Below are 10,495 nucleotides of genomic sequence, written 5' to 3'. Positions count from 1 at the left end.
CGGCTAATTTTTGGAATTTTTAATATAGACAGGGTTTCACCATGTTGGCCAGGCTGGTCTCGAACTCCTGACCTCAGGTGATCCACCCACCTCGGCTTCCCAAAGTGCTGGGATTACAGGTGTGAGCCACCACGCCTGGCCAAGAATAATTCTTTATTTTCCACTTCCTCCAGTTTAGAGTAAGAGTTTGGATGGGGATCAATGTTCATATTGATGCAACTGAATTGAGATGGAGCAGATGACTTTGCTCCTGAAACCCCTTTGCCTACAGGATCCAGTAATTCCTTAAGAAGACATAATGTACTTGGTAGTGTGGCCTCTGCCTGCACCACTAGACAGATCACTTGCTGTTACAATTTTTAAGCTCTAACTTGCTTCCAGGCCTTCCATTATGCTTTTGCATCTGCTGTGGAATATCCTAAACTGGACCAACTCAGAATAGGTCTTCAGACATTTGTTGAAATTGAAAAAGAGCAGCTTTTTTTCTTTCTTTCTTTCTCTCTCTCTCTTTTTTTTTTTTTTTTGAGAGGGAGTGGAGTTATTAAAAACTCCTGGAGCTGCTAGTGAGTATCTTCTCATTGTTGAGAGGATGGCCTTCTCAAGAATGAAGCCAGTACCCGCCAGGCGCTGTGGCTCACACCTGTAATCCCACTACTTTGGGAGGCCGAGGCAGGTGGATCACTTGAGGTCAGGAATTCAAGACCAGCCTGGCCAACATGGTGAAACCCCGCCTGTACCAAAAATACAAAAAATTAGCCGGGTGTGGTGGCAGGCGCTTGTAATCCCAGCTACTTGGGAGGCTGAGGCAGGAGAATCGCTTGAACCCGGGAGGCAGAAGTTGCAGTGAGCCAAGATTGCACCACTGCAATCACTCCAGCCTGGGTGTCTGAGCGAGACTCTACCTCAAAAGAAAAAAAAAAAAAAGAAGAATGAAGCCAGTGCCAAAGAAGAAGAATGAAGCCAGTGCCAGCACCAGCAGCAAAAAAAGTGAAGCTGACAAATGGAGGCAGATTCTTGGCAACATGGAGCACTTGGCTCTGGCTATTAGACCCACCAGCTAGAGAGCTAGAGCTACCGTTACATCAGCTTTGGGCTGTTCTCCAGTACATGTACATGAGGTAATTCCCTTTTTATTCTTGTGCCAGTCAAGCTGGCTTTTGGCACTTGCAACCAAAGGAGCCCTAATTGGTAAAGTCTATAGTCTCAAAGCCAAGATGGGGAAAAACAATAAAGAGTGCCTTCGAGTTCTAAGCACAAATGACCTGCCGCAGTATTTGCTCAAAAATATTTATTGAAGGTTGCTACGGGCATCAAATAAGATCATGTACTTTTTTGCTTTTTTTTTTTTTTTTTTTTGAGACGGAGTCTCACTGTTGCCCAGGCTGGAGTGCAATGGTGCGATCTCAGCTCACTGCAACCTCCGCCTCCTGGGTTCAAGCGATTCTCCCTGCCTCAGCATCCTGAGTAGCTGGGATTACAGGTGCCCGCCACCACACCTGTCTAATTTTTGTATTTTTAGTAATGATGGGGTTTCACCATGTTGGCCAGGCTGGTCTCGAACTCCTGACCTCAAGTGATCTGCCTGCCTTGGCCTCCCAAAGTGCTGCGATTACAGGCATGAGGCACCGCGCCTGGCCGATCATGTCCATTTTTAAGTGCCATGTAAATAAAGGTAAGGGATTGTTAAATATAAGCCGGACAGAAATTCTCAGCTGCAATTCCTTCACATTGCTCCAGGAATTGGTCTGAAAAGATCTTTGGATATTGAGTAACTTCCTTTTCTAGATTTGGACATTTAGAGAATGGCCTTCATTTCATTTTTTTTCTTTAGTGTATATATACTTTTTACAAAAAATTTTTTTGAGACGGAGTCTCTCTGTCCCCCAGGCTGGAGTGCCATGATGCCATCTTGGCTCACAGTAACCTCCACCTTCCAGGTTCAAGCGATCCTCCCACCTCAGCTTCCTGAGTAGCTGGGACTATAGGCCATGCACCACCACACCCAACTAATTTTTGTATTTTTAGTAGAGTCGTGGTTTCACCATGTTGCCCAGGAAAGTGATCCTCCTGCCTTGGCCTCCAAAAGTGCTAGGATTATAGGTGTGAGCCACCATGCCTGGCCTATATTTTTTAATTAAAAAAATTCTTTTTTAGAGACAACGTCTCATTATGTTACCCAGACTGGACTTAAACTCCTGGACCCAAGTGATCCTCCTGCCTCAGCCTCCCAAATAGCTGGGACCACAGGCTTATGCTACTGCATCCAGCTAGAGAATGGCCTTCATGTCTGTAGATTCCCCAAACCTACCACCTCAATGGGGACCTGACAGCAAGTTTTTACTGTTTTAAAACAAAACCATGTGGTTTTGTTTTTATCTTCCACTTATTTCCTAAGCTCTGCCAACTGACTTATTCTTTTTATTGTTTTTTTTTTCTTGCTTGATCTCTACTTTACATAATTGTCTTGCAGTACTTTCAACATATGTGAGAATCTATGGCCAAAATTTTCATTTTCTTTGTGGCATTATTTTGCTTTCTTTGGTATGCTCATTTGCCTTGTTTCTCCCACTCCTTTTTTTCTCCTAGTATTTTTTAAAGCTTATTTTAGGGCTGGACGTGGTGGCTCGTGCCTGTAATCCCAGCACTTTGGGAGGCTGAGGTGGACGGATCATGAGGTCAAGAGGTTGAGACCATCCTGGCCAACATGGCGAAACCCTGTCTCTACTAAAAATACAAAAATTAGCCAGGCATGGTGGCACACGCCTGTAATCTCAGCTACTTGGGAGGTTGAGGCAGGAGAATCGCTTGAACCCAGGAGGCGGAGGTTGTGGTGAGCCAAATTGTGCCACTGTACTCCAGCCTAGCGACAGAGCAAGATTTCATCTCAAAAAAAGAAAAAAAAAATTGAAGGGTAAGATACATATAGCAAAGTGAGTAAAATATACTAAATTCAGCACATCCTGATGAATTTTTACTTACGTATTCACTTTTGTAACCATGACCCAGAGCAAGATTTAAAACATTTCTTGCACAGTTCTTATAGCTTTTTTTTTTCTTATCCCTATGACAGATTAAGCAATTTTTTTTTTTCCTTTGGAGATGGGATATCACTATGTTGCCCAGGCTGGTCTTGAACTCCTGGGCTTAAGCAATCCTCCCGCCTCATCCCCTCAAAGTGCTGGGATTACAGGTATGAGTCACTGTGTCCAGCCAGATTAAGCATTTTTAATAGATTTTGTGCTGGTTCTTTAAAAAAAATATTTACTTTTATGTTAGAAACAACTTTACATGTAATAAATTTTAATTGAAATTTTTACAAGTGTTTATACATACATGCAACCACCACTCAGATTGATACAGAATGTTTCCAGCATCTCAGAAGCCTCTCTTGTGTCCCAGGTAATATCCCCCTCTAGAAAAGGCAACCGCTATTCTGGCTGATGTCACCATAGATTAGTTTTGCCAGTTCATGAACTTCATATAAATTAAATTATACAGTATTTGCTCATTGGAGTCTAGTTTCTTTTGGTCAATACTATGAGACTCATCCAGGTTGCTCTAAGTAGCTATACATATACACACACGTATATATATATATACATATATATATATAACATATATACACACACATATATATAGCTATATATATACACACACATATATATAGCTATATATATACACACACATATATAGCTATATATATATACACACACATATATACATATACATATATGTATTTCCCCCCATGACTGCATATTTTAAGAAACTATTTTTTTTTTTTTCGAGACAGAGACTTGCTCTGTCGCCCAAGCTGGAGTTCAGTGGCACAATCTTGGCTCACTGCAACCTCCGCCTCCCAGGTTCAAGTGATTCTTCTGCCTCAGTCTCCTAAGTAGCTGGGACTACAGGTGTGCACTGCCATGCCCAGCTAACTTTCGCATTTTTAGTAGGGATGGGGTTTCATTGCCATGTTGGCCAGGCTGGTCTTGAACTCCTGACCTCAGGTGATCCACACACCTTGGCCTCCCAAAGTACTGGGATTATAGGCATGAGTCACTGTGCCCAGCCAGAAACTCATTTTTCTAAGAGAAAAATTCATTCTTCTGTTAATGAATACTTGAGTTGTTTTTAGGGTTGGCAATTGATATAGTTTGGCTCTGTGTCCCCACCCAAATCTCATCTCGAATTGTAATCCCCATGTGTCGAGGGAGGGAGGTGACTGGATCATGGAGGTGGTTTTCCCCATGCTGTTCTCATCAGAGTGAGTGAATTCTCATGAGATCTGATGGTTTTATAAGCGTCTGGCATTTCCCCTGCTTGCACTTCTCTCTCCTGCCACCATGTGAAGAAGGTCCCTGCTTCCCTTTCAACTTATGCTGTGATTGTTAAGTTTCCTGAGGCCTTCCAGTCATGTGGAACAGTGAGTCAATTAAACCTCTTTCCTTTATAAATTATCCAGTCTCAGGTATTTCTTTTTCTTTTTCTTTTTTTTCTTGAGACAGAGTCTCGCTCTGTCGCCCAGGCTGGAGTGCAGTGGCGTGATCTCGGCTCACTGCAACCTCCACCTCCTAGGTTCAAGCGATTCTCCTGCCTCAGCCTCCTGAGTAGCTGGGATTACAGGCATGTGCAACCACGCCTGGCTAATTTTTGTATTTTTAGTAGAGATGGGGTTTCACCATGTTGGCCAGGATGGTCTCAATCTCTTGGCCTCATGATCCGCCCGCCTCAGCCTCCCAAAGTGCTGGGATTACAGGCGTGAGCCACCGCGCCCAGCCAGTCTCAGGTATTTCTTTATAGCAGTGTGAAAACAGACTAATACGGCAATTAAGAATGGGTATTGTGTATGTTCTTGTTCCTGTCTTTGGGTTGACATACACAAATTTCTCGAGTGTATACCTACGAACGGAATTGCTGGGTCATAGGATAGGAATATGCTATCGTTTTGATATCTGACTCCTCCAAATTTCATGTTGAAATTTGATCCCCAATGTTGCAGGTGGAGCCTAATGGGAAGTGTCTGAGTGATGGGGGTGGATCCCTCTTGAATGGCTTGGTGCTGTCCTCCTGGTAACGAATTCTCACTCTATTAGTTGGCAGAAGTTTCCTTCACAGCTGACTGTTTAGAGGAGCCTGGCACCTCTCTTTCCCTCTCTTGCTTCCTGTCTCACCAAGTGATGTCTGCCTACACCAGCTCCCCTTGACCTTTGCCAAGAGTGATAGAGGCCGGAGGTCCTCACCAGAGCAGATGCTGGTGTCATGCTTCTTGTACAGCTTGTAAAACCATAAGCCAAATAAACCTCTTTTTATAAATTACCCAACTCTGGTATTCCTTAATCCTTGTCTTGTTTGCTCCGAGGATACTCACTGGCAACGCTTGTGGCTGCAGCATTTACCCTGAGATAAATTTGCCATGAAATATCTCGCTTTTATTATTTTTGCATCGCTCTAGTATATCAGCTTTGGAAACAAAAGACATCGTTCTACTTATAGCATTGTGTTTTTAGCAGTGGTATTTTCATTTACTATAGTAATTGCCTATGATTGAAAATGTCAAATCCTAGAAAATGTAGCATTTCTATGCATGATGTTAACATCATTCTCAAACAGTTGTTGGCCAAAGATTCATTTGATGAATCTGATTTTTCAAAAATAGACAATTCTGATGATTCAGGTGATTCTGACGTTACTTCTGTTTAGAAATAACTCCAAAAACAGTTTTTATATTTTATTTTCACATTGAAAATCAGTCAGATTTGGTTCAGCCTCAAAGAGTGTGTTTCTATAAAATTAAATGAGCGCTGGCAGCAAGCTGCGTTTTTTTTTCTAAATGGGAAAGGGTTAATAGCAACACAAAAGGACTAAGACAGCGTATGTGTAGCTTTAGTAAATACTGACAGTATTTACTGCACTGGCAAAGTGAGAGTTCCAGTTCCACATCTTCACCAATCTTGGTGGTGTTTGTCTTAATTTTAGCCATTTAGGTGGGTGCGTCTAATAGTGGTTTTGTGTTTCCCTGATGAATGATACTGAACACTTTTTCATATGCTTTGAATATGCACATCCAAATTTGCATATCCTCTTTTGTGACTTGCCTGTTCAAATCTCTTGCTCATTTTAAAAACTGGATTGTTGGTGGCCAGGCGCGGTGGCTCACGCCTGTAATCTCAGCACTTTGGGAGGCTGAGGCGGGCGGATCACAAGGTCAGGAGATTGAGACCATCCTGGCTAACATGGTGAAACCCTGACTCTACTAAAAATACCAAAAATTAGCCAGGCGTGGTGGCGGGCGCCTGTAGTCCCAGCTACTCGGGAGGCTGAGGCAGGAGAATGGTGTGAACCCGGGAGGCGGAGGTTGCAGTGAGCCAAAATCACGCCACTGCACTCCAGCCTGGGTGACAGAGTGAGACTCCGTCTCAAAAACAACAACAACAACAAAAAAACCAGATTGTCTTATTGATTTTGAATAGTTCTGGATATATCTGGATTCTAGTTTTATTTTTTTTAAGACAGGGCCTCACTCTGTCGCCCAGGATGGAGCGCAGTGGCACAATCACGGCTCACTGCAGCCTCGACTTCCCTGGGCTCAAGCGATCCTCCTACCTCAGCCTCCTGAGGAGCTGGGACTACAGGTATGCGCCATCACTTCCAACTAATTTTGTATTTTCAGTAGAGATGGGGATTTGCCACGTTGCCCAGGCTGGTCTCAAACTCCTGGGCTCAAGAGATCCACCTGCCTAAGCCTCCCAAAGTGCTAGAATTACAGGTGTGAGCCACCACTCCTGGCTTGGATTTTGGTGTTATTTATATGTACTGTCAATATACTCTCCATCTGAAGACTGCTTTTTCACTTTATTGGTTTCCTTTGTGGAACAAAAATCCTTAATTTTAATGAAGTCTAATTATGGTCGGTGCTTTTTATGTCTTGTTTAAGAAACATTTGCCTAAAGTTTTGAAGATTTTTTTTTTTTTGAGATGGAGTCTCACTCTGTCACCTATGCTGGAGTGCAGGGGCGCAATCTTGGCTCACTGCAACCTCCGCCTCCCAGATTCAAGTCAAGCGATTCTCCTGCCTCAGCCTCCTGAGTAGCTGGGATTGCAGACGTGCGCCACCACACCCGGCTAATTTTTGTATTTTTAGTAGAGATGGGGTTTCACCATGTTGGTCAGGCTGGTCTTGAACTCCTGACCTCGTGATCCACCTGCCTCGGCCACCCAAAGTGCTGGGATTACAGGAGTGAGCCACCGCGCCCAGCTTCCCTTTAAGATGGAGTTTCACTCTTGTTGACCAGGCTGGAGTTCAGTGATGGTGATCTCGGCTCACTGCAACCTTCACCTCCTGGGTTCAAGTGATTCTCCTGCCTCAGGCTCCTGAGTAGTTGGGATTACAGGCACACGCCACCATGCCCGGTTAATTTTTATATTTTTTTAGTAGAGACGGGGTTTTACCACATTGGCCAGGCTGGTCTCGAACTCCTGACCCTCAGGTGATCTGCCCGCCTCAGCTTCCCAAAGTGTTGGGGTTACAGGCATGAGCCACTGCATCCGGCCCTCTTTTCTTTTTTTTGAGACAGAGTCTCACTATGTTGCCCAGTCTGGTCTTGAACACCTGGGCTTAAGCAACCCTCCTGCCTCAGCCTCCCAAAGAGCTAGGATTACAGGCATGAGCCATGGTGCCTGTGCCTACTTTTTTTCTAGAAGCTTTATTGTTTCACTTTCCACGTTTAAGTCTGTGATGCATCTTGAATAAACTTTTATATATGTTGTTAAGTAGGGGGTCAAAGTTCATTCTTTTCATTTAGATCATAGTTCACCGTAGCCTCAACCTCCTGGGCTCAAGTGATCCTCCCACCTCAGCCTCTTGGGTAGTTGGGTACAGGCCCAAGTCATTGCGCCCAGCCAAAATTATATTAGTAGTACAATCTCTACCATGTAAATATTTGCACAGAAAAACCAAGGGAAGACAATTCAGTACAAACAACTGTTATCTCCACATGGTAGGCATTTGAGGAATTTAAAATTTTCTAAAATGAGCATACCCTACTGTTATCAATAAAAACTACTGTTTTCAACATTTTTATAAGATATTTTGAAAAAGAAACAATTGGTCTTTCAGTTATCACTAGGTATAAATAAACTAATAGGCCGGGTGCCGTGGCTCACACCTGTAATCCCAGCACTTTGGGAGGCCAAGGTGGGTGGATTGTTTGAGTGCAGGAGTTTGAGACCAGCCTGGGCAACATAGCAAGACCTGATCTCACAAAAAAAAAGAAAAAAGAAAAAAGAAAAAAAACCCCAGAAATTTCTATGAAAAAAAAAAAATCCAGAAAAAAGGCTTAGAATAAACTCTCAAGTTGGCTGAGTAAGTTGGACTTTGGTTGTTTAGATGTATACCTGAAACAGTTCAGGCTGATAGTTCCCCATGGCTGATCTATGGGTGAGCTATATTTGAATCAACTGCAGTTTTTTTTTTTTATTTAAAAAACTAGATTGTCAAGCTCTCTCTTAGACATGCTGAATCAGAATGCCTACGAGGTGAGGCCAGAGAACCAGTATTTTAAATAAATGATCTAGATTTGGGAACTATTCTACCTTGAATTATAATGAAACAAAGGTATGACTATTCTCTCTGAGCAGGCAAACTACTATCAGATTGGAGAATGTTAACATTTTAGACCCAGACTAGGGAACTAGGAAAAGGCTGTGGGCCAGTGTTCTGACCTTCTCAGAAAACCATCAAGCTGCAGACACCACGTGATGAATGGGAGTTAGTCCAGTGTAAGGTGGTAGTACCCATGTTTAAAAATAACAAGGTCAGGCCGGGTGCGGTGGCTCATGCCTGTAATCCCAGCACTTTAGGAGGCTGAGGTGGGCGGATTACGAGGTCAGGAGATCAAGACCATCCTGGCCAACATGGTGGAACCCCATCTCTACTAAAGATACAAAAAACTAGCTGGGCGTGGTGGCACACGCCTGTAGTCCCAGCTACTTGGGAGGCTGAAGCAGGAGAATTGCTTCAACCCGGGAGGTGGAGGTTGCAGTGAGCGGAGATCACGCCACTGCACTCCAGCCTGGGCGACAGAGTGAGACCGGGGGTGAGGGTTAAGTTCCTTTCACAATTAGTTGAGGTCTTGGCAACCAACTTTCAACCATTTTTGCTCCAGACATAGAGAACTTCAGTTTCTCCTAACCTAGGCAGTCAGTACCTTTGTAGAGCAGTGGACTAATATGTCTATTGTTTTCTCTTTCCAGATAAAGACATCCAGTGAACCAGTCCTTTCACATATCCTTTCATCACCTTAGAATGTCCAATAGAAACAGGAACACAGAGAAGCAAAAGGTCAGAGCGACCCCTGACCTGCCATGCAGTGTGTCCCTCAGAAGGCAAGGGGGAAAGAACAAGTTGAGCCTGCTTCCCCATCCCAGCAACCATGGAGACACTGTGGAGGGTCTCTGGGCCCAGCTCCTGCTCCACTGCTTATCTGGCTGGTCACTGTCCCACAGTGAAAGGCTCCCTGCACTGAATGAAAGGGACAAAATACCATAAGCAGGACTGATGCCACACAGGTGCCAGTGCTGGATGTCTGCTGACAGGGGCATGTGACCTACATCAGAGGACACAGACTTGCAGTCTACCATCTGCACCCTGCTTCCAAATCATTTTTTTTTCCTTTTTTTTTTTTTGAGATGGAGTTTCGCTCTTGTTGCCAAGGCTGGAGTGCAATGGCGCGATCTCGGCTTCCCACAACCTCTGCCTCCTGGGTTCAATCAATTCTCTTGCCTCAGCCTCCTGAGTAACTGGGATTACAGGCATGCGCCACCATGCCCAGTTAATTTTGTATTTTTAGTAGAGACAGGGTTTCTCCATGTTGGTCAGGCTGGTCTCAAACTCCCGACCTCAGGTGATCTGCCCACCTCAGCCTCCCAGAGTGCTGGGATTACAGGCGTGAGCCACCATGCCCGTCCCAAATAATTTTTTAAAAATTGAAACAGTTGCCAACTTTTAAGCACCAACCGACCAACCATGGAAATCAAGATTTCCATTTTTCTTGAAAAATGTAAGACCTACCACCTTGGGCGTTCATCCTCACAGCTTCTGTCACTTCACTACTGCTCCTCAATGCTGAGGATGAGGGTTGATGATCATTGATTATCTTAAATCCAGTTCACACCACTTTTTTATTTATGTTACCTTCTTGGCCCCTATAGACCACTGAAATTGTCACTTCTCCTCCATTCCTTCTACCCCTTGCCTATATCCACAGGATCCTTCATGAGACTCCACTTGTTCCCCACAAGGTCCAAGGGATTACACCCACATTCTCAGCATCTTCGGACTGGACAAACTGAATGGCAACATGAAGAAGAAAACGACGAATCTTCAGCCAATATTTGGAATAGTGGATACATCTACTGGCTTATGATCAGCTACACGATTCCAAACTCCTAGGATATTTATTTACCCACTCCTACCCCCTCCTCCCATTAAAGAAAAAAG

The sequence above is a fragment of the Nomascus leucogenys genome, chromosome 2 (assembly GCF_006542625.1).
Source record: "Nomascus leucogenys isolate Asia chromosome 2, Asia_NLE_v1, whole genome shotgun sequence".
NCBI classification, from domain to species: Eukaryota; Metazoa; Chordata; class Mammalia; order Primates; family Hylobatidae; genus Nomascus; species Nomascus leucogenys.
This window is presented reverse-complemented; position numbering follows the sequence as displayed.